This window comes from Ambystoma mexicanum, chromosome 6p, assembly GCF_040938575.1.
Source record: "Ambystoma mexicanum isolate Mex_15411 chromosome 6p, UKY_AmexF1_1, whole genome shotgun sequence".
In the NCBI taxonomy this organism is placed as follows: Eukaryota; Metazoa; Chordata; class Amphibia; order Caudata; family Ambystomatidae; genus Ambystoma; species Ambystoma mexicanum.
Window position 1 is genome coordinate 1,265,717,875 of NC_090935.1, and position 25,066 is coordinate 1,265,742,940.

General features: G+C 47.2%; 1 protein-coding gene across 5 annotated transcripts in view; it reads left to right on the forward strand.

The window, feature by feature from the left end:
* The window catches only part of KDM4C (lysine demethylase 4C), a 3,084,728-nt gene that overhangs the window by 318,998 nt on the left and 2,740,664 nt on the right, over nucleotides 1–25,066 (forward strand). The gene's annotated exons all lie outside the window — the stretch shown is intronic.

A 25,066-nucleotide genomic window follows, 5' to 3' on the forward strand; every position in this document is an offset into this window, starting at 1 on the left:
CTGAGGGATTTGAGTGCGACCTGTTGATTGGAGTGAGTTGTGGGCTTGATTTCGTATGTTGTTGCATGTTGTGTTGCGAAGTCTTTGAATGGCTCTGGGGACGGAGTATAACCGTGCTGCGTGAAGCATTCTTGTAAATTTCCTAACTTTTCTCGTATCTTTTATTTCTTTTCCACCGTTGAACTGGTAGGTGAAACTTCTACCTATTGCCACTGGGGAACTTGTGGCACCAATGCGCTCGTTGTGGCCAACCGGGCCGTCAAGGTGAACCGGGTGCAAGCTCGTCGAAGGACCTATCTCTGTGTGTGAGCACCTGAGTTGTTTGCGATGCTATCAGAGGAATTCAATGCTTTATTTGGTTTTTAGGGGACCTTTGCTTAAGGCCGCCGTTGCTTTCTGGATTGGAGGGATGCCGCTGTGTGCTCAGCCCCTGTCGCCGTCTTTTTTCCGGGGGCCTCTGAGTCTGCGCCGTCTGTTGGACTTGGACCACGACCCTCCTGGGGAGTCGTCTCGGGGAGGGTGAGCTGGTTCTTCTGGCACTGTGCTGGGGTCGTCTCTGCTTATGCCCATGAGTTTCTCCGCCTCTCTCAATGATTGTATTTGTCTCTGCGTTCCGTCCCATTTGAATTTCACTGAAGTGGGAAAACCCCAATGATATGGGATTTTCTTCTCTTGTAGCCAGGTTGTCAGGGGTCGCATTGCTTTCCGCTTCAGGAGTGTTGTGTTCGCCAGGTCTTGATACAGGTAGATCGTAGACCCTCTGAAGGTGATCTGTCTCATTTGCCTTGCTTCACGCATAATGTCCTCTTTTACCTGGAAGAAGTGTATTCTAGCCAAAACATCCGGGGGGAGAGTGGAAGTTCTCCTTGGAGTAGTTCTGTGCACCCGGTCCAGTTCTAGGGGGGAAGCATCTGGGAGGGTGATAATAAATCGGAAGAGATCTGATATGTAGGCTTTCAGGTCTGGTTCCGGAATAGTGGTCGGAATGCCTCGGACTCTGATGTTGTTCCTCCTTGATCGATTTTCCAAATCCTCCTGTTTTGTCTCCAGGATGTTACATCTTGCTTCGAGGGCAGCTATCCGGTCCTTGTTATGTTCATCTTCGAATCTTTGGTCACAGACTTCGGCTTCGATTTCGGCGGTCCGGTGTTCCACTTCCCCCATTCTTTTGTCAAGTGTGTTTATTTTCTTGGTGATTTCCTCAGAACTTTTTTGGATTTCCCTGGTTAGGGCTGCCAATAGGTCCTGTAGGTCCGCTTTGGTAGCAGCTTGGGGCGAAGTGGGGTCTGTTTCTGCGGCTGGTGCAGCGTTATTTTTCATGGTGTCCTCCGGTGGATCGACTTTCTTAGCTTTTTCGGTGGCGGCCGACGCCATGAGGGTAATAATGTCCGATTGTTTAGGTGCCTTCCCGCTTTTAGACATTGTCGTGGGGAATTGAGGAGCGTGATGTTGCCTCTGAGTTAGTGAGGTGCTGAGGCTCAGTGTTTTCCGGGCGATATTGGGGTCGGGACCCCGAGTTTGAGGCGGTGGGGAGGAAGCGCCGGGATCGGAGGGATTCCGGAGATGCAGGGGCGCAATAAACGAAGAGTAAGGCCTGCGGGTCCGGGGAGCTTCTTTTTGCCTCCCCCCGGTGCGATTGGATTGATTTCCCACACTCCCCCCGACTCCTCACCTCCTGGCTCCGGTGCTGGGATGCTGTGCAGTTGCAGTAGATGCTTGCGGTCATGGGCCTCTTGCGGAGTTGCTGGGGGGGGCCAGCCCCAGCAGGGCTGTAAAATGATGGTCCGGACGTGGGGGCCGGTACCGTGGGGAGCAGGAGGCCGTTAACCTGGGAGTGATTGCTGTGGTGGCTGGGGGGAGACGATCCCAGGCGTGTTCCGGAGGTTAGGTGGGGGGGCAGGGCCCCGTTGCTGCGGTGCTGCGATGAGCGGGTCCTGGCGGGGGACTTCAAGGTAGGTGCCGGTCTTGGAGGTGCCGGAGCCGCAGGGGGTGCGGGTCCAGGCCAGGCGGGAGGCGCTGCGGCGAGTTGGGAGTCAGGGCCTCGGTGGAATTGACGGGGAGGACCAGGAGGCGACCCCTCCCTGGCATGCACTCGCGCTCCGGAGGCGAGGGGAGAAGCTTGGTGTGTGGAGGCCGGCTGGTGGGCGGCGCTGTTTGGTTCCGGGCACGGGGGCCCCGTTGCTGCGGTGCTGCGGTGAGCTGGGGACCTCAGGGTAGGCGCCGGGCTTGGGGGTGCTGGCGCTGTGGATCTATGCCAGGCGGGAAGCGCCGCAGAGAATCGGCTCCGGCGGTGAGGGGAATAGCTGGATGTGTGGAGATCGGCTGGTGAGCGGCGCTGTTTGGTTCCGGGCCCCAGAGGAGAGAGCTGTCCAAAGTTTGTGTCCCGGCCAACGGTCGAGCGGGAGCAGGTAGGTGCGGGGCTTGATCAAGTCGAGTTCCGCTGGCAATGTTGGGAGCTTGGAGGGTGCCTGTGGTTGGGCGTGTGCAGGTCCTCGGCTCCGCTCCACTCCGTCCCAGGGCGCGGGCCTCGGGCGAGCGGATGGCGTCCCGGCAGGTGAAGGGGGAGGATCAGCTCAGGGTTAAAGTCTTCGTGTTTTTGAGCGCAACTCTGGTTCGGGCCGCGCTTCATAGGGGGTGGGTCCGGAGGCAGAGTGGCACCACGGCAGGCGACGAGCAAGCGGGCACCGGCTCACCATAGACAGGAGCCGATCGACAGGGCTTCAGTGTTCGTTCCGCCCCCTCCTGGGTAGGCTCTGGCTCTCACTGTTGTGGCGGCCATTTTACCGCCGGGTGGGTCCTGGGACTGTTGGAAGGTCTCCCTCGGCCGTTTCGGAGCGAAACCGGGACCTACTCGGTCGGTGGGTGCCTGGGAGGTTCCCCCACCGGTGGCTTCAATCCCAGGGAAAAACGGAGGCTGGAACCGGGAGTTTTGTAAAAAGGCGCATTGGGCCAGACGGGAGAACTCAGGAAGCCATTCCAGACGAGTCGGCTCCAGGCCACGCCCCCCGACAAATTGTATTTTTGTATTAATGTATCTATTTAGATCGCATGAAGTGCACTCAATCACACATACGCAGGGTTGGTTTGTGGTGAAGTGTATGATTAGATCGAATACACTTTTTCACATTGCATTTTATGATTGTCTATCTAGATGTATGTATAGTATGGTAAAATTTAACTGAAGAAATTGTATTAATTGTGTATTGTTTTGCTATACATATGTTTGTCCAACATTTTTATATAGCCAGCTATGGCGGCTCTTATTATAATAATAATGAATAATTGAATAAAGAATTATTTAGTGAAACAGATAGTTTTCCTCCGCAGTCTGCCCTTCATAGTTGAACATCCTGCCCTCTTCTGCACTATTCATAGTCTTTCCCATTTCCAGGTAAATCCGGTAAACACCAGAAAAACACCCCCATAAGGAAAAGTGCCTTCTGGGTTTAAAGAAATAGTGCACTCAAAAATGTTATTGTCCCGAGCGTTCGGGCATGTGGTTTTAAGCAAACTGTGATCGATCGTTAAAAAAAAAAATCCTTTGCACCCTACTTCAGTTTTCTGCACTTTTACACATGCAAAATCAACGAGCGGGGTGTGGCCATCTTGTGCTAATCTTATCCGTGGAACGATCGCCCTAAGTTCAAGTGCCCCATGCTGCACTAAATCATATCACCCACCCCTGAAGTTGACATCACTAGACACGTACGGCCCATTTCACAATGCAAATGCATGTCTCGTGTCAACGTTCTCTGTGCGCCAGCTAATGACGTGTCTCCATGGAAATTGCAGGACGCCTCTTGCCTCCATAAGTATAAACAGACCGCTTCTCATCAGACAATATCCGAGTTGCATTTTCAATCGTCTCACTATTTATTTTTGTATAGCCTGTGACTTATTTCTGCTGTGTTCAGCTATCTTCGTTGCATGCAGCCCCTGCAGACAGATACTTCTACTAGCATTACTATTGATTTCAATTTTGTTGTATAATGGCAAAAATACAGCCCTACCAGTACGAGCTGGAGTATTCTGAGGCGGAATTACTTGCTAGAGAAAGATGCGGAAACAATGGGGCATCGGACGACAGTTGGGAAGAGGATTCAATGGATCCAGAGCCTAGTCGCATGGAAGACGTTTCCACCTGGTGAAACCTGCAGTCGGTGCAAGGTCATGCCAGCCGAGGAGGAGAACTGCTGTTGCCGAGAAAACTCTGGATGCTTGGCCTACATATCGGAAGAAGACACACCACCGCTATGCATTTCCGAGCTGCATGACTTGATGGCAGCCTGCCTCACAAGGTCCGTGTTGAGGATTATGATGGTGCTTATGCACAAACTTCGCACAATAGTTCGCCCTTGACCACTGAGGCCACTAACATTTCAGATTTGCCTCCTATATGGTCTATCACTACCAAATGAATGTAGTCTGCCCATTGAATACATTTCTCGCACTTTGGGGAAATCAGAGTGCTCATCTTGGGTCTTTCATGTTCAACTAAGAAACAATATTTCTCTGTGCCCCAAACGTTATGGTTTGCATGGGTGTTCACTTTTGTAATGTGTCTACACTTCAAAGCCCAAGTTGATTGATCCATGAAGTAACATTTGTACGGGCAATTATGCCATAGTATACAAGGTGCATTTTCAAGTGAGATTTGTACACTTATCCGGTTCATTTAAATACAGTATGTGTGTTTCTCTTCCACAGGTGGTACAAACTGGTGGCCTACCGTTTATTTACATGGTGGCTTTATGGCAGGCTTGGATTTCGCGTTCCCTCCTGTGTCGTTGGAGCCATTCGCGCCAAATTCCCCAATGACAACGGACAGTACAGGGGATTTTCCCAGACTGTGCTGCAACCCGAAATATACATTCGAAGGGATTGTGTCCTCTGACATATTCCTCATCTTAGATATATCCTTCCAGCTCTGCTGGCCTCGGAAAATTTTTTCTCCAGAGGGCGCTGCGCGTCGACGTCCCTCGAGTCGATGTCCTTCGACAGCCGCCGTATCGACGCTCGACGTCATCCTGCCTATAAAGGCCGCGTGCAGCGTCCGTTGCTCAGTTCCGTTTTTCCGCGCTACTCGGTGCCTCGGAATACCGTTGCTCAGTTCTTAGTCAGATAAATACCTATTTACCTTGAGTTATTCGATCCGTACTCGATGGCTTCCTCGTCGGAACCGACAACTCCTCGATCCGGCTTCAAAAAATGTCGAGATTGTGGGAAAAAGATGTCGTTGACCGATCCGCACAGAAATTGTCTGTGGTGCTTGGGAGCCGAACACCATTGTTCGGAGTGCGAGGACTGTATGTCCATGACAGCTAAGGCCCTGAAGGAGCATAGGGGGAAGCTGGAGAAAGGTAAGACTTTTAAAGCTTCTTCGTCGACGAAGTCGAGACATTCGTCTCCTCGTCACCATTCACGCTCCAGGTCTCGGAGTGGGTCTCATCACTCCTCGAGATCGAAGCACTCGAAGAGGAGACGTCGAAGATCCCCTTCTCCGTCTTCCTCTGTTTCGCCAAAAAGAATCCCTTGCCCCACGAAACATAGTTCCCGGGCTGAATGGGAGGAATTCAGGAAAAATATGATGACCGTCTTCGAGAAAGCGGCCTCGACCCCCTCGAAGACTGCCGAGAGCGATGCTCTGGTCGAAAGACCCGAAGGTCAAAAACGCTGCGAGTCACAGTACCCGGCGAAAGAAACCTCTCGAGCGCGTCTCGAACCCTCGAGTAGGACTATGACCTCCAAACCTTCCTCGAAGGTTCCGTCGATGCCGTCGACGAAGGTTCCGTCGAGGTCGATGTCTTCGACGCCGTTGTCGAAGGGACCTTCGACACACGGGTCTGTCGACTCGACGCCGGCCTCGACGCCGAGAAAAGTCACGGTGACCACACATCCAGTGACGATCCCCAGGCCCTCGATGTCGATGGCGTCGATATTGTCGAGTAGAATTCCAATTCTGTCGAGGTCCTCGAGGCCTCGACCTCTGTTTTCGACACCACGCTCGAAGCCTTCGACGTCGACGACATCGACGTTCTTGAGGCCAATAATGACAAGTTCGGCACCCTCTGCCTTGGAAATGGGATTTACTCCCTTTATGAGTTCAGAACAATTGAGAACTATATCCTCAATTTTAGAAGAGGGTGATTTGTCTGAACAAGACACATTTGAGTTACAGGGACCTGTAACCCCAGTTAGAGAGGAATTTTCCTCTGAAGAGCGCAGATTAAAGGATCTTCATGATTCTTTACATGAGGCAAGTGGGTTAGACACTTCCCCTGAGGTGGATTTTGCTAAGCCAGACCCGGGGGAGCATGCTGAAACCCCCTACAGTGCCTTAATGGCCAGGATTACAGAGTTCATGGGGTGGTCTACACCTTCACAATCTTTCCAGCAAGATGACCTCACGGATATTCTTGACAAAGGCCCACAAGAGGATCCAGTGGTGCCCTTTCATAAAGCTCTTCAGAGAAAGATCATGACAAACTGGGAAACCCCAGATGTAATACCAGCAGTAAATAAAAAACTGTCTGCAAAGTACAGGGTATCTTCCACAGACCCAGAGTTCTTGTCTAAACATCCATCCCCAGAAAGTCTGGTGGTACAAGCAGCATCCTCTACCGATGTCAAGACGGCTTATCCTACAGTCCCACAGGACAGGGACGATAAAAAATATGATGCTATGGCAAAGAAAGTCTTTTCAGCATGTAGCATGGCGTTAAAGTCTGTTAATGCTACTTGCACTCTTGCTAGGTTCAGCCATACACTTTGGGAGTGTGCTTCTACAGCGGCTGACTGCATTCCGGAGGGAGAAGAAAGGGATGCGTTCCTGAATATTATACAAGACGGTAAAGACGCTATGTGCGAATCCCTCCAGACGGGCATTGATTCGGCTGACAGTATCAGCAGAGCAATGGCGGCAAGTACATCAACCAGGAGGTTCGCTTGGTTGAGAAAGTCGGGTTTTGCCCCAGATGTGCAAGCCAGGCTCTTGAACATGCCATTTGATGGCTCTTCTTTGTTCGGGAAAAAGGCGGATGACAGTTTAGAGAAACTGCAAACTTCAAAAGCAGCAGCAAAATCCCTAGGAGCTGCAATCCGTCAGACTCCTTTTGTCCCACGGGAACCTCTGCGAGGGGCAAGTCCTTTTGCTTCTACTCCGCATTCGGAAGAGGTAGAGGACGACCGGCTCAAAGGGGTCAAAGAAGAACTACCCGAGGTGGACGGGGTAGATATTCTAAAGCCGCAGCAACAGCAGGTGCCTCTTTACCATCTGCATCAGTCGCCCCAAAACCACTCTGAGGACTCCCCTCACAGGACACCTGTAGGAGGCAGGTTGACTCAACATCTGACGGTATGGCAGGCTATCACGTCAGATGCTTGGGCATTGGAAACAGTCGCCCAAGGTTACTGCCTGCCTTTCCTAAGTATACCTCAGAGTCATCCACCGGGGATCAGCTCTCAGAAAGCTCCAGATCCGCTCCTCTTGCAGGAAATTTTGGACCTGCTAGAGAAAGGTGCCATAGAACCGGTACCTGTAGCGGAGAGGAACAAGGGCTGGTATTCCCCTTACTTTCTCATTCCGAAGAAAGACGGAGGGCTGAGACCCATCTTGGACTTGCGAGAATTGAACAAATTCCTCAGGAAAAGACAAATTCAAGATGGTCACTCTTTCTCAGATCCTCCAGGCCCTTCAGTTTCAGGACTGGTTGGTATCTCTGGACCTTCAGGATGCTTATTTCCATGTGCCTATCCATCTCAAACACAGGAAATACCTGAGGTTCGCAATTGGCAACTCTCACTATCAATTTCGAGTACTGCCATTTGGGCTGACCTCCGCCCCGAGGGTCTTCACCAAGTTAATGTCGGTAGTGGCTGCAAGTCTAAGGAGGGAAGGGATTCACGTCTACCCCTACCTGGACGATTGGCTGATCAGGGCTGTTTCTCCGGAGCAAGCTCAGATCCAGCTAAATCACGTGTGCTACTCCCTTCACAAACTGGGCTTCTCCCTCAATTTAAAGAAGTCTCAAATGATACCATCGCAGAGACTCCAGTTCATAGGAGCGATCCTGGATACTTCCCTGGGAAAAGCCTCGCCACCAGAGGTGAGGGCTCAAGATAGTGTACAGATGGTTACCAAGTTCCAACATGCCCAACGTCTCCCAGCCTTCGACTTTTTGAGGTTGCTAGGCCTCATGGCATCCTGCATTTTCCTTGTGCCAGAGGCTCGCCTGAGAATGAGATCCCTCCAGTGGGCACTGAGGACTCAGTGGTCACAATTCTCAGGGAGAATGACAGATCTTCAGGTTCCCGGCAGGGTGGCTCGAGACCTTCAGTGGTGGGCCTGTCAGGAGAACATTCTGAAAGGAGAACAGTTTTGGCAACCCTGGCCGGAGATAACAGTAGTCACGGATGCCTCACTCACGGGGTGGGGAGCCCACGCCAACGACTTGACCATCAGCGGTCGTTGGTCTCCATCGGAGTCCAGACTACACATCAACCTGTTAGAGCTGAGAGTCATCAGACTTGCGTTGAAGGCTTTCCTGCCAGCTGTACAAGGGAAGAACGTCCTGATAATGACGGACAACACGGTGGCCATGCACTACCTCAACAAAAGAGGAGGCGTAGGATCACTACCCCTGTGCAGAGAGGCGATGCAGCTCTGGTTTTGGGCAATCCAAGAAGGAATCTCTCGGCAGTTCACCTAGCCGGAGAGAAGAACTTGACAGCGGACGCTCTGAGCAGGCAGAACACAGTCTCCCACGAGTGGGAGCTAGCTCAGGAAGTCCTTCAAGAGATCTTCGCCCTTTGGGGAACCCCTCAGGTAGATCTGTTCGCCACCAGCCTAAACAGGAAATGCGACCTGTTCTGCTCAAGGGAATTTCCTCCGAGAGGAGCTCTGGGAGACGCGTTCATGGTGGACTGGGAGTTTCCGCTTCTGTACGCGTTCCCACCGGTCCCTGTCATTCCTCAAATGATCAGGAGGTTGAGAAGATTCCGGCGAACCACGATCCTAATTGCCCCGGATTGGGCCAGGAGAACGTGGTACCCGGACCTTCTAGACTTGTCCATCTGCCCTCCAATTCGACTTCCGCTCAGAGAGAACCTACTCTCACAGAAGGGAGGTCAGGTTCTCCATCCAGACATCAAAACCCTCAACCTTCACGCTTGGCTTCTGAACGGCTGAGGTACAAGGATTGGGACCTCCCTGATGATGTTATGGAGGTGTTGCTTTCGGCAAGGAGGCCAGCAACAAAGTCTTTATACCGCTGCCGTTGGAACAGATTTTGCAGCTGGTGTAGAGAACAGAATATCGACCCATTTTCATGTGGTACACCAATGGTTTTGTCCTTCCTACTATATTTGGCAAATTCAGGCCTTCAAGTTGGCACCATTAAGGGCTATCTCGCAGCGCTATCTATCTTTAAGCGTACTGCGGAGGAACCATCCTATTTCAAATTACCCTTGGTAATACAGTTTCTAAAGGGATTAACCAATGTTTATCCCCCAAGACCATTCCAAGTTCCCCTATGGGATTTAAACTTAGTACTGACTTTCCTGATGGGTACACCTTTCGAACCTCTCCATTCTTGTTCGTTAAGATTCCTTACCCTTAAGACTGTTTTATTAATAGCACTTACATCTGCTAGAAGGGTGAGCGAATTACAAGCTCTTTCTTGTAAACCCCCTCATACAATCTTTCACAAAGACAAAGTTGTCCTGCAAGTGAAGCCTAATTTCCTCCCAAAGGTAGTTTCTGAATTCCATATTTCTCAGAAGATTACCCTACCATCTTTCTATCCTCCTCCTCACCCGGGGAAAGAGGAAGAGAGGTTACACAGACTAGACCCTAGGAGGGTTTTAAGTTTTTACATTAGTAAACTAGCCAGGATAAAACAGCCAGACCAGCTGTTTGTAGGTTACGCAGGTCACAAGCTGGGGTTACCAATAACTAAGCAGACCATTTCCAGATGGATCATTCTAGCCATTCTGGAATGTTATAAACTGGCAGGGAAAGAGCCCCCTCAAAACCTTAGGGCTCATTCGACCAGAGGTATTGCACCTTCATCGGCCCTCAAAAGAGGCGTGCCGATTAAAGATATATGTGCGGCCGCTACATGGTCGTCTGTCCATACCTTTACACGTTTTTACAATCTGGATTCCTCCTCTAGTCAAGAGACTAGGTTTGGAAGGGCTGTACTGCATTCTATTCATCAATAGAAGACAGCGTGAAGTCAGTACTCCCTCCTCCGAATATAGAATACTGCTATGGGAGCCTATCTAAGATGAGGAATACGTCGGAGGACACAATCCCTTTGAAGAACAAGTTACTTCTTACCTTGTAACGTTCTTTCGACGGGATGTTCCTCCGACGTATTCCTCATCGACCCTCCCATCCATCCCCGCAGTTCTACTTCCCTTGTTGTTGCAGCTTACGCTCCTTCAGGGTGATTAGTCTAGTCCAGACAGTAATACTGTGGGCTACAAAACGGAACTGAGCAACGGACGCTGCGCGCGGCCTTTATAGGCAGGATGACGTCGAGCGTCGATACGGCGGCTGTCGAAGGACATCGACTCGAGGGACGTCGACGCGCAGCGCCCTCTGGAGAAAAAAGTTTCCGAGGCCAGCAGAGCTGGAAGGATATATCTAAGATGAGGAATACGTCGGAGGAACATCCCGTCGAAAGAACGTTACAAGGTAAGAAGTAACTTGTTCATTTGTAGCATACTTGTACCATCATCATCAGAAACAAAGTAAAATACAAAAGAGCTTTTATGAATAGTTGTTTCAATTTATCAGTGAATCGAGGACACGCTCACTTGTTTATGAGGGACATGAAAGAATGGTTGGTTCCCTGTTAGGCTCACCTCGTCTACGACAATCCATCCCCCCTCCATTATAAACGGCCAAGGTGCCAAACACTATGTATACTTCAAATGTATCTTCCGCACAGGGGCCATTGTTCACATGGCCTCCCAAGACCCAGTGTCTACAGGCTCCCCTGAAGCAGACCGCTCCCCTGCAATCCACATAAGTGTGCCTTCCTTCAGAAGTGTTCCGGCCCTTTTCTGCACGCCTCTTTTCCATCCATCCCCCCTCAACTATCAATGGCAGTTCGAACCTGTGACCCTGCACTCCCAAGGGGGCCGGCAGGGTGGAAACGCTGAGGTGCCAAACACCATGTACTCGGGCCCAGGTTCCCTCCCCTCCAGTTGCACACCTGGACTGTCCCCTCTATCTTCCCTTGGATCTGGGGACTGTTTCTGTATCCCTAGAATCCCTACTAGCACTTGATACTGGATGTCTGCACTTACCCTTGCCCTGGTCACCAGCTGGCTGCACTTCTATTTATTGTCTTTATTTATCTACTTACTGTTATCCTATGTACTGCACTGCCCCCTCCCCTTTCCCCCCCCTGCACTTTTCCCCCTCTGCTGCACTTGCGCGATCTCAGTCACCTGACCTAGTAGGATCGTTGTCTCTGTCTTCCCTCTGTCCCCCCCTTGCCTCGTTGCGCCTTGAAAGACTTGTGTGTATGCACGTTATAAATGCCATGCCATATCATATCACTTCAAAGGTATCTTCCACACAGGGGCCATTGTTCACATGGCCTCCCCAGACCCAGTGTCCTTAGGCTCCCCTGAAGCAGACCGTGCCCCGGCAATCCACATAAGTGTGTCTCCCTTCAGCAGTGTTCCGGCCCTTTTCAACACGCCTCTTGCCCATCCATCCTCCCTCCACTATCAATGGCAGTTCACACCTGTCACCTCTAGCAGACCCCACCAGAAACATGTCACACATTCACATACACACCCACTTTTCTAATCCTTTATAAACCCCTTGATATTTATCTGGAGAACAACTCTGAGCACTGTAAGTCAACTTTTGATCATGCTGCCTGTTCTCCTGCTACTATCTCCCCTGCTTGCTGAATCTAATGGTTTGTTAGTCAAGGTAAGGGCAGGTCAGCTATTAACTTCACTCTATTAATCTCTTTCTGATCTCAAATTTTCTATCTATTTTGACTGAATGTACCCAGAAGTGTAATATTCATTCATCTCAATGACTTTACCATTGTCTAATGTTTCAAGTGTTTTGATCTTGATATGTAGCACATTTCATCATTGTCCATTGGAATAGAATCACATCTTTCTCGTACCATGTCTATAAGCATGTTTCCTTTTGATGCATGAAAGTACATTCAAAGACGAGTAACGCGTTGCGATTTGCGCCATATCAATCAATTCTGTATGAAAGATATCCCAGTGTATAGTCGACTACGCTCCACAGGTTTTGCTTTTACCAAAACAAACATTGCATAGAAAGCTCTGATATAATTCCTTCAATATCATGCATACAGTACAATTTTGATGGTAATTATTTATACTTTTTTTATACAGATCTTTTAGATTTTTCAAGAATGTCTTAATGATTTAATAAGAAGATGGGTTCAATATTGTGGTTTTGCGGTGGGCGAGATTGAAAGTAGAGCCCAGGCTGTCTTGGGAGACTTGCGGGCCAATTGATTCTGCAGCTGCACTTTACTGAGGATATGTACGGCCAATCAAAGTACACATAAAAAGTGGTATCCAGTTAAAAAGTCGAAAACATTTGGTCAAATGCAAAAATGTCAACAAAAAAAAATCAAAACAAAATTTCAAATGGGTTTTTATTTTTTATTTGTATGTTTTTGGTGGTTTAGCTAGTATAAATAAATTGTAAATAAAAGGAAAAAACAGGGTTGAGGGAACCACCCCCCCCCCATTTAATAAAAAAAAAAATCCAATTTTTTTTCCGACATTTTTTTGTTGTTGAAATTTATGCATTCAACATATTCACTCTAAGCCCAAAAAAGTATCGACCCAGAATGTTCTGTAAATTGCTTCCAAATGCAATTCCAACTCTATTGATGCACACACTGCCTCAGGTGAGTCCCGGATGATTCATTATCTGTAGGCGGTGGGTTACCGAAATGGTAACTTCATGAACAGATTGGTGCTTTCGGTGTAAATGTCTCACTAAAGTTTGCATATTTAGCAGATTGTATTACATTTTCTCGGCTATGGACCGCCACATGAAGAAATTTGATTTGATTGGTTTATTTCCACGGAAGAATAAAATCTTCGGAAACGTTCTTTCTCATTTGTTTTCATTGAGGTTCTTTTTTTTTGTTGAGATGATTAAGTTGTTTTGGATCTCAATATAGACTAAGGATGTTGAATTAATGTAATAAAAGTTTGATATTTTATATTGAACTGAAGTTTTAAAATAAAACAAAATTACATTTGAACTATACCACATTTTACTATACATCTGTCCCTTGTTTATGTAGCCTCAAATGAAGTAATTATGACCATGGAAAACAATGCCATAGTGCCCTTCAAAAGAAGCATAATGTTTTCGTAATCGGTTGCTTGACATGTACATTTATTTAGGAAAGCTTACTGACGGAAGCACAGATCCTCGCAAGTGACGAAACCACTGACACGTCCAGTATACCAATGGTGAGCCCTACAGACTTGCAGAAGTTCATATCCTCGATCGTTGGATCTTCCCACATATCTAATACAAAACTAATTTTCCCTTTTACCACTTCATAACAATGCACTGAAAATGAAGGAGCAAGATTCTGCATCCATTTATTTTCTGGAGTCAACAACAACTTCAAGCGCCTACCAGGTATTTTTATTTCACTTTTCAATTGGGAAAAAATATTATGCTTGGCATTTCAAATAATATGAAATCGTTTATGTATCCTCTCGGTTGTTCACAGTAGATGTCATTTATGGGGTTTCTCTTTATATGTACCATTGTCTGCATCCCATTGCCTCTGTTCCATTTTGTTCTTCTCATCTGTACTAAAACAAGTACTGTGTTACAGGAGATGCTGGTACTTTGACTACAATTACATGGTCCTTTGCAGCTGGTCCAGAGTGTGAGTTATGCATACTTACAGTTCCCTTGAATGAAAGAAAGTAAATCCTACATAGGATACTATTAGACAGTGACATTCATATAAACGTGCAATGTTTGAAACGTTTATGATTTCAGTTCTAACGTTACACATCCTGCCTAATGCAGAATACATTACAAAATGTTTGAGGGCAACAGTACAATCAGTATGTTTTGCACAGTGATCTCTGACGAAGTACACTTGCCATCAGTCAGGTGAAATTTGAAATGTATCTTTTGACTAAATGACGTACACTGTTTGCGAGGGTATGTGTGTAAGCACTGTGTGCGATGAAAGATATTAATTTCCAATATGATTTCACCATGGAGCAACTACTATTTGAGGCGCAGCGTGGTCCATTCAATAAGCAGACTCCTGATGCTTATGCCCAATTGCCTGAAACTGAATTGAATGTGACCGGTGATGCCAGCAAAGTGTTCTTGGACCAGTGCTACAATGTGAGACCTCAACAAGATGAAACTGAATATAATGAAGATGCATCGCAGACCACTTCACATAATCTACACCTGCAAAAAAAAGTCCACCCAATAAACATTCAAATTTGACCATTTCTCCAATTCGTGTGCAAATAACACAAGCTGAACTAACAGAGATCGAAGCTTCAACGCAATTGTCTGATTAACTTGCCAAAGATTTCGACTTCAATTTGGCTAGTTTGGGTGATTTGTCCACCGCAGTTGAGTCACAAACCACTTTCATGCAGGTTGATTGGCTAATAAAGCAGCTAAAATACTTTGTATTCGACAACTGCCTGATAGACATTGTACTGATGCTGAAATGTGTCCATACATTGAGGGGAAAAATATGCGGGCAGCCATTAGTGCATGTGTCTTGTATATTACAATACACTATAATGCAAGCCATATGTGTCCACCTGTAACGCTCACCTGACTCTCACGGAGGCGCTGGCCTGGTTCGCGCTGCTCTGACCTCTTCTAAGGTGATGCGCAGGGTTCGGAAGACGGACTGGACCGGGCCCCCAAATCTGGCTTGTCTGGCTCGCAGAAGTATCCTTCTATAGGCGAAAATAGGGGATTAACTGTCTGCGGGGTAATGCAATCAGCCTCCCACTTTCCCCTCTCACCCTCCTCGAAACCCTTCTGTGATTCCTCGTAGCGTCTCACCTTAGGGTCTGGAAGGACGAGCTCTCCATCTTGCTTCTGATGCAGGGGCGTGTTGGTATCCAGTTACCTCACTGGATTTTCGGATTGGTGAGAACCAAACTTGCTTGGCTTCCAGGTAAGTTTTTTGATAAGAGGTTCCCCTTGTGTCCATGCATTAATGTACAATGCTAGTGTCTTTTTCCCCATAGGGGCCGGGGTACGGAATGCCGGGGAACAGGCACCGACCCGAGATGAGAGGTGAAATCCTTGTAGAAATCAGGTAAGTCTTTAATGAGCGTTTTTTGGTAATGTCTTTTCATTCGCTCATTAACGCTGATGTCTCTTTTCCCCTTAGGGGCCAGGGTCCGGAAATGCCAGGATGTGGCGCGGACCCGAAATTAAGAGGGAATGAATCAACAGGTAAGTCTTAACATGGAGATTTAGCTTTCCTTATTCCCTTCTCTCTCTCACCTTTTGTTCTGGTCTTTTTCTCCCTAGGCGCTGGGGCGTGACTGCGAATCCGGATGATCGCTGCTGAACATGGAGGCGCCCAGTAAAGGTGAGTGGAATGCGGCGCTGCAGCGATCGACGCGATGAGCTTTTAAATAAGTCTTCCTTTTCAGGATTGTCGGCGAGATGTCTCCGGGATGCGGATTAAGCAGGTAAGGACTTTTCCTTCTTCTGTTCTCTTCTTCTCTTCCTTTGCAGGTGATCCAGGATGCTGGCAGGCGTGGCAGAAGTCAGGATACAGGAGCACAAACGGTGAGCGTCCAGCTGCTAGATACAGAACAACGCAAAGCACGTGTGACTGTTCGGGTGGGGTTTAAATAGCCTTGGAAGAAGTTCCAGGTATGTATCCTTCCCTGACCACGCCCAGATGGTAAATTAGTCCCACAGGTAAAGTAGTTCCTTTCAGGCCTCAAGGAGGCCGGGATCCTGCAGCATGGTCTGCATCAGGTAAGTGCACCCAAGCACATCCATAATGAGCCTGGCGCCTATGGCGCCAGGACTGATGTCTTTTATGAGCCTGGCGCCTACGGCGCCAGGTCACTGTCCAAAGGGCCCCTATATGGGGTTGCTGGGTCCTTCCTTGGGGACTGGATGTCCGCTTTCGGGGACGCAGGGCTTGAACCGGCTCCCCGGGAGCGGGCATCATGACACCACCTCCATCATACATTCTCATGGTCCGCTCAACCGATGCTGGGCAAAGTGCCAGCTGGAAATCTACTAGGTTCAGCAGCTTTACTTTTCAGTGGCTCGACTTTCAGTAAGATGTCCAGTTTCTGTCAATTTGTGGGAGTTCAGTTCCTTTCTAAAACCCAGTACTACAAATACCAAAGGGAATTCTTATTCAACGATATTAGTCAAGCCTGGAAAATTGAACAGATGTCAATTGAAAGCACATTCTCTGGCAAACGGTTCAGGCTAGCTGGCGACTGACCGTGTGACAGCCCGGATTTTCAGCAAAGTACTGCACATACCACTCTCAAGACATGGAACCTAAAAAAATTGTGAGTTCGGAAATTGTGGAGGTGTCTCAATGTAAATCCTCAGTGGCCATGGAGAAACATGGTTTCATAAAATCCCTCGAACATCTTCAATCGGGGGGAATGCAAATAGACCTCATAGCCACTGACAAACATGTTTCAATAGCCAAGGCCATGCGAGAGCAATTTCCAAACATTTGTCATCAATTTGATGTATGGCACGTTGCCAAATCAGTGAATAAAAAAATCACAGCTGCTGGTAAAAAAAGGATTCAGAAAATATTTAACAGTGGTCTCAGTCTTTCAGCAACCATTTTTGGTAAAGCTTCAAAACTTGTGATGGGTCTGTGGAAATTCTATTTAAAAAATGGCACTCATTAATGCACCACTGTTCCAAAGTTCACTCATGGACAGAAAACCAACAGTTTCATGAATGTGCACACGGACCTTATCGGAGGAGCAGGAACGCAAGAAGTGGTGGTTGGTGCCATATTCACCTCCACACAAACCTCTTGAGAAGGTTGTGTATGACAAAACTCTTTCTAGAGACCTAAAGGGACTCGCAGAATTCTGTCACACCAGAGATTTGGAGGTGGTCTACAATATGTGCCTAAAGTATAGGCCCAAAAGGTTGCATTTCAGCATCAACGGTATGCAAGCCCGAACCTTACTAGCCGTATTAGCGCATAACGAGAACTTAGGTAGAGAACAATCGAGACCTGCTGGAAACTTTGGGATGCTTCGTTACACCTTGGCCTTTGCAAAACGAAGCAAAAAATGAGTGGCAAAGCTAATATACCAGGAAATGGAATTCGATTTTGTGAAAGATATCACTTTTACTGTGTTGGCGATGCATACTCGTGGAATGGATCCTGATTTTGTTCCTAGAACACATACAATGCCACAACATTGCAAACGAGCCCTGTCCACATAAAGCTGAACTGGTTGAACATTTTACTTCCCTGAATAAATGATTTGCAGCGGGGTTCTTAATGTGCTCACTATAACTTTTGGGATATGTTCACCAATGTTTGTACATTGTACTCCAACAATGGAATGCTATTAAACTCGAATTTCAATGCTATAAAAAGTGTTTAATTATACAGATTTAATCTGGTTTATGAATCATTAATTTATATCTTTTGCCATTGTTACGCTAACCTGGTATCCACGGGGGCACCACACGATACTGGATGGAGGTCTAAGCGCTATCCCGGACCCCTCTCTGCTTGGTTATGTGCCAGACGTTGGGTAGCGCCTATAACAGGAGAATGGATACTGGTTCTGTGATGGGTGGACTCCCACCTCCCTCTGGTCCAAATCCCCTCCCTTGGGGTTATTGCTCCCTTAGGTTTTTGTACGTTGAACTCTCCGTCATGCGTCTCTGTGCAGGGGCGCGTGGTTGGTGCGGGCGTTCCGAGGACCTAGTTGCTTCACTGGTCCGTGTGCCCATATGTCGGGTCCAGACCGGCTGTGACTCCGACTCTGCTTGCTGTCTTCCAGGTGAGTTATAATGTCTTTTCCGTCTTTATTCTGTCTGTCTTTCCCCCTGTTTTCTCTGTCTTCTCTGCGTCTTGCTCCACTACGCTGTTCCCTAACAAAGTCTCTTTTTGTTTTCACAGGGATGGATGCGATCTCGGATTTGACGCGCCGATTGCGAAGACCAATGTGAGTTATTGATGCGCGGAGCGCTGTGCTGTTTATTGGTGTTAATTGCTAACCTGTGTTCTCTTCTTTGTACAGGTTGCGGTGATGTTCCGGAGTGATGAGCGATCAAAGCGCTACTTGCCCAGGTAAGTGCTTTGTTAATGCTGACCTTGTTCCTTCTCCCTTGCAGGTTGCAGTGAAATCCGGAGATGGGCGAGGTAAGAGAAGCACAGGGTGCTTCCAGGACTCGCTGCTTGCCCAGGTAAGAGTTGTTATTAATGCTTTCCTTGTTTCTTTACCTTTGCAGGTTGAGGCGAACTCCGGAGATGGGCGAGGTAAGCGAAGCGCAGGATGGATTCAAGGCCGGTTACTTCACAGGTAAGTGTTCTTGCTTGCTAATGCTGTTCTTGTTCTTCCAGGTTAATAATGGAATCCGGATATAGGGCTTCAGGATCGGGCCACCGGAGAAGCAGATTAGGAGTAGGAGCTGGACACGGTGAGCGTTGCGCTGCAGGAGTGCAGAATAACTCGAAGCGTGTTCTGCTGTTTGGGTGAGGTTTGAATATCCCAGGTAAAGTAGTTCCAGGCCAAGTAGTTCCAGGCCCAGCCACACCCAAAACACTAGACCGCATGGCTTGATTCTATCGAACTGAGCTATGTAATAGGCCTCCATATTGGATTAAGGTCCAAAACTGGTATTGCTTTATTCCTGATAATGAGCCTGGCGCCAAAGGCGCCAGGACTGACTCCATGTATGTTTCTGATGGAGTTTTAAGGCCCTTGGGGCTGTGTGAAGGGCTTTAGCCCAACTGCTGCCAGGGGGCTGTTATACCTGAGGGGGTCGGGGCATGGAGCGTGACAGAATATCCTTAATTTATATTACTGGTCCTCGAACAATAAAATGCATGTCTGTGTTTGCTGGGTGCCTGGTAATCCCTCTGCTAGACCCAAACCACATCCACACATGCAGTGCATCGCTCTGGAGTTGATGGCCTAAATTGTTTTTTCAAATGTATCCTCTTTGTCAACTTTTTTCCCCGCTCTTTTCCCCTTTCCCCCTCAACTGGGCTTGCGCGATCATCTGCCCGTCTTGGATCCTCAGGATATAGGTAGACGTGTGGTGCTTTTTGGGCGAATATATTACTACATGGGATAAGGGATGTGATGTGGGTCCTTGACTGATCAGGGCACGGGGGGTCAGATGGATATCGGCATGAAAGGAACTGCAGGGTCTTAGCGGGTGGGCTCAGACCTGGCTGGGTAGAGGTTGTTAGTGCATGGGAGGTTCATTGGAGATGAATGAGCACTTGGATTTATGACTTGTCAGTGTCTTGCGTTAGCCGCAGAGTACATTCGTCTGTGAGAACTGGGCGCGCACAGACATGGCAATGAGGAGGAGATGGTATGGGCTGGCTGAGCAAGGCGCTGGGGATGGGAGAGCAGCATTTGTACAGAGATGGATTTTGCGGCTTAGTAGAAAGATGTAATTCGGGTAATTTCAATATGGTTTCCTAATGCTGGGCTTGAAACTATAGTGTATGTGTTATTTGCATTGGGGTGTGGTGTAACAGAATGTCGCGGGGGTTGGCTACGCCTCCTCCTTGGTTATTACATATGTCATGTTTCTAGAGTGACAAACGAGGGGGAGAGGGGCAAGGATTGTCTACTTCCCAACACTGGTAAGATCGTTGTCTAAGTCTTCCCTCTGTTCCCCCTGCATTGCCTTATCGCACCTTGAAGCACTTGTGCATTGGCGCGTTATATATGCAGTATAATATCATATGCTATCACGGTCTGTTTCAGACAGACACAAATGGAATCTTAGGTTACACCAGACTTTCAGTGCCTTGTATTATCTGTTTTACTGACCTTTTAGAGTAACGGGTGGAACCCAGCAAACAATTAGTTTATTTTTCGAACATATTTCAAATGCCAAGTTGGTCGGCCGGGCTCATCGCACCCACGGAGTGAAGGTCACTTCGTTTGATGTTGCTTATGGGGAGTTCACACTGACGTGTCTTGTACAGTATGTTTTAGGTTTATGGCTTTCCTTCACAAAAAAGAAACCTACCAGGCATACACTCTCTAAAGAAGCTTCAATTGTTATTTGACCTTGGACGAAAGGGAGGATTTACTATGGCCTAAAGGACGGAAGGTGTTGAATAGCCGCAAAAATGATAAGATTCACTATTTTAAAACTGGACATTGGAACAATATATTTTGAATTCATGCAAACCGTTGTTCTGAGCGGACACTCTGCGTTACACAAAGAGAATGTAAATACCAAATATAATGTAAGTTGAACTAGTCAGTTTAAAGACAAGTTTATAGACAAACGAGTAAAGGTTTCATCTTCTGACCGGTATTGCTTGCTTACATTGTTATGGGTTGTTGGAGCATATTGTGATGATTATTCATCGACGACCCGCAAACACAACCTCTATGCAGGCTAGTGATATCTAAACCACTTTGTCCCATGGCATATCAGTGTGTGCTATCAACGTTGTATTATTGGATGTGCCGGGTGCAGAACATTTTCCAAGGGGACTTGCTTCGCTTGTCGAAATTTGATGGTGCCAGTTACGTTACATTTTTAAAAAAGGTAGCAGGCGCCCCTCTCTAGAAAGAACATGGCATGATAACTTGTTATGTGTTTTTTTCACACTTTGAGTGTCTGCAGATGGGCGTTTCCATCGTTTGTCCATTCCTATATCGCTAGAAATAGTGATGTCAGCTACAGGGGCGTGTGATATGATTTAGTGCCGCAGGGGCAATTTAATTTAGGACGATCGATCCACGGATAAGATTAGCACAAGATGGACACCCCCTCTCGTTGATTTCACATGTGTAAAAGTGCGAAAAACTAAGGTAAGGTGCATAGGAAATGTTTTTAGGTTTGATCACAGTTTGCTTAAAACCACTTGCCCGAACGATCAGGACAATAACATTTTTGAGCGCACTATTTCCTAAACTGAAAAACACTATTTCCCCTATCCCAGTGGTGCCTTAGTGTGAACCGGGATTGGAGGAAGTGTGAGGATGATGGAGTGGCTGGAGAGGGGGCTGAAATAGGAAAAAGACCTTACTCCCTCTGCCCCCATGTATGCCTGTTTGCTTTCTTCCATTGCTTGCTCTACTGTCCCCTGACCTTATACAAAAACACTACACATACAATGTTAGATCATTTTCTTTGGATTTCCCAGTGTCTCTGTTTGTGCCCACAAACCCTCTGTCTGGAGCAGAGCTGAAAAGTGTCAGCTGCCTGTCGGCTTTAAAAGGAAAGCCATGTGCGGCTTCCATGTACGAGGCTCGCAAGAGGCCACGGTGTCATGGTCACCTCCCAATCTCTTGTGGCTCTCTAGAGAACCCGCACCCAGAGGCCCATCAGAAGCTGTAGGTCCCTTAATTGGTGCTTAGCACTTTTTCTTTAATGGAATTTCTTACATTCGGAGCGATTTATTAATGATGGCTATTTAAGGGACCATTGTTTTGGACAAGACGCTCGTAACCTTTCCATGTGAAGAAATTCAAATGGTTATTTTATTCTGAAAGCACACAGAAAGCACATGTTATTTGCCTAAGTCTACACCCTCCTCTAGGCCAATATCACACAGGACAGATTTAAACTAATTACATTATTTTCCGATGTTCGTATTTAACACCAAAAAACATTTATTTCTGGTAGAATGTAATATTTTCATCACATCCTAGATGAACCCTGCATTTGTCAGACGCTGAAACACAAACAGGTAACCCTTTAACACATTACATTTAGTTATAAGCATTTCAAAACCCAAATTACATTTATTGCCTTTTGCTGAATTGCATTCTGGTATGTTTAGTCTCCCAGTCAAGATGGTGGGAATAATGCCATAATTGTAAACTTTGTCCCTAACATAGTTCTATAAGGATTTATATATTTGAGCTAGTTTATTTCTTTTGAAAGTCAAAATACGTTTTATTTCCACCAAAGTGAGTGCTCCCGGGCAAATCCTTTTATCACACTATGCCTTATTTGGTAAAATTTGAAGTCTCTACAGTGTGGAAAGGTTATTTTCACAAATCAAAGTCTTCATGGGATGAAAAGAAAGGGCAGGGATGGGCAAATAGTCATTAAAGCACACGTCTCTTGTTTGGATTTTGCTTTCCTTGGATCATTTCATTATAAGTTGTTGAGCTTAAAAGGTGGGCACATTTAATACTTTGCCAGCAGAGTTATTTGTAATTCTACTCTCTCTGCTTATTTTTCCAGATAGATTAATTGTTTTGAAAAAGGCCAATGTTTATTTGTATTGTGCATCTGTTGGTTGTCTCCATGATCAGCAGTCTGGCTTCAGAGCAGCCAGAAGCATGAAAACTGCTCTCCTGAACATTCGTGAAGACCTGCTCTCTAACTTTGATTCTAATCTCCCCTCATCTTATTCAATCTCTCTTCTGCCTTTGACCAACCATGCTATCCTGCTCAATCGTCTCTGTGATGACCTGGGTATCACTGATCAGGCCCTGGCCTGGCTGACATAGTTTCTCTCTGATCGACCCCCCCAGGTCCAACTTATGTTCTTCCTTTCCTCTATCTTACTCTCTACCTGTGGTGTTCCAGAGGGGTCTAACCTCTCTTCCTGGCTGTTCAACCAGGTATTGACCTGGCACCTCTCGCCTACCGCATTACCTCTCGCCTACCGCATTGCCGCTCTCTGCTCCAACTTGGAGTGCTATGCGGATGACACTCAGCTTCTTTTCAGGCTCCCCTCCGCCACCTCTTCTCCTTCTCTCCTCTCGGTCTGTCTGCTATCCAGGAGTGGTGTGCCGCCAACGATCTCTGCCTCAATGCCAGTAAGACGGAGATTCTATCGGCACACCCACACCCTCCTTTCCTGTCACTCTATGGCCGGCCTCCCTTAGCCCTCTTCCTGCTCCCACCTCTGAGGCTAGACTCTCGGGGTCATCTTCGACTCCACACTCTCCTTTTCTCCTCACATCTCTGATGTCTCTAAGATGTCAAATTACCAACTGCATCTCCTCAGAGGTATTCCTCCTTTCCTCTCCTTCCCCCAGATGCTCACTTTCTCTAGAGCTCTGGGTCACTCTAGTCTGGACTACTGCAACAGCCTCTTTCTAAATCTGCCTGCTTCTACTCTCCGCCCTCTGCAACTCATCCAGAACAGGACTGCGAGACTTGTCTTTGGTCTCAAGCCCATGGGTCGTATCTCTCCAGCACTGAAATCTCTGCATTGGCTCCCAGTGGCTGCAAGGATTAAGTTCAAGACCCTCTGTATTGTCCACAAGGCCTTCTGGGGCCTGGGTCCTCAATACCTCCAACTATCTCTTTGTGAATACCTTCCTACTCGAACTCTTCGCTCCTCCACCTCCAGCTGCCTTAGGGTCATTCGCTTCTCCAAGCAACAAGTTGGTGGTAGATCTTTCTTCGCCTGGGGCCTCCCTCTGGAACAGCCTCCCTGTCTCTCTGAAACTTGAGGAGAGCTATCTCGGGTTCCGGAAGCACCTCAAGACCATCCTCTTTGCTTCTGCCTTCTCTCTTCCTCTCCCCTACTGATTTCCTGTCTGATCCTGAACTGGCCACCTGGCTACCCTCTGATTTCGGGCCCCTACCCGCGCAGTTGCACAGCTGCACTGCCTCCCGCCAACCCTTGCACTTGGGTCTGTATCTGTAACCCATCAGTCCCCTAGCTGCACTTTTGGGCACCTGCTGTCTGCATCTGACACCTGGCCGCACTTCTTGTTATTGTCTTGATCCCATGTACAGCACTGCCCCTCCCCTTTCACCTGGCCCTTTTCCCCTCCCTCTCCACTTGCACGATCTCAATGTCACTTGGCCTAGTAAGATAGTTGTCTCTGTCCTCCCTCCGTTTCCCCCTTTCATGCCTCCTCGTGCCTTGAAACACTTGTGTATAGGCGTTTTACAAATGCCATATCATATCATATATCATATCACTTTCTTCTAGTGGGGAAAGAGCAATTGAAATCGCCAACAGTGGCTAGATTTAACAGATTGTGTGTTGGATATTTTGGCCTTGCCCGTGTCCAGTGCCCATGTGGAAAGGTCATTTTCACAAATCAAAGTCTTCATGTGAAGGAAACAAAGGGCAAGGATGGGCAAAGATTCCCTGAAAAAGTATTGCATGATTTGCTACAATAGGTTTGACAGGGAAATGTTAGATATTATTGGATTAACATGAAAGTGTTCATAACATCTTGACTGAGAGATATTGCCATACTTATGCACGCAATGAAACCATAAAAGAATATTTCTGTGTTTACAATAGAAAAAAAACAGGTCCCTGCGATGTTTCTTTTTTTGAAGGGGGCAAGTGGGAAAACGCTGCTAAACACGTATTCTGATTTTTAAACACTTGAAAAACATCCCAGGAAGTGAAAAGAAATAAACCCCTAAAACAGGAAACCTTAATTATTCATTAGATCATCCCCACTCTGTAAAATAGTCTGTATGGTTCCTGTATGCCCCTAGGGCAGTTGCAAACATTGTGCAAGTTGATAAAATCAGTTTCTATAGCACTGATGTTGATCGTGTCTTTGACACAATCCTTAAATCGGTGTGGACTTGGAGACATCCTAAATCCTAAACGATCCTACGGTTGGCAAGCACCAGTGCAAATTTTTATAAACAAACAACTTTGGACACAATCAGGTCATATGGAAAAATGTGCAGTCTTGTTATTGCATTTTTGCCAAACATCTGCTTTCGTGCCGTCTAATATTTGCAGTCTACATGGTGTATAATAGTCTATGGCTATGCTTATAATATATATATGGCACAGCTTGGGATTGAGTGAGATGTACTGAGTTAGTGCACAAGTGGTACAACTAGAGTCGT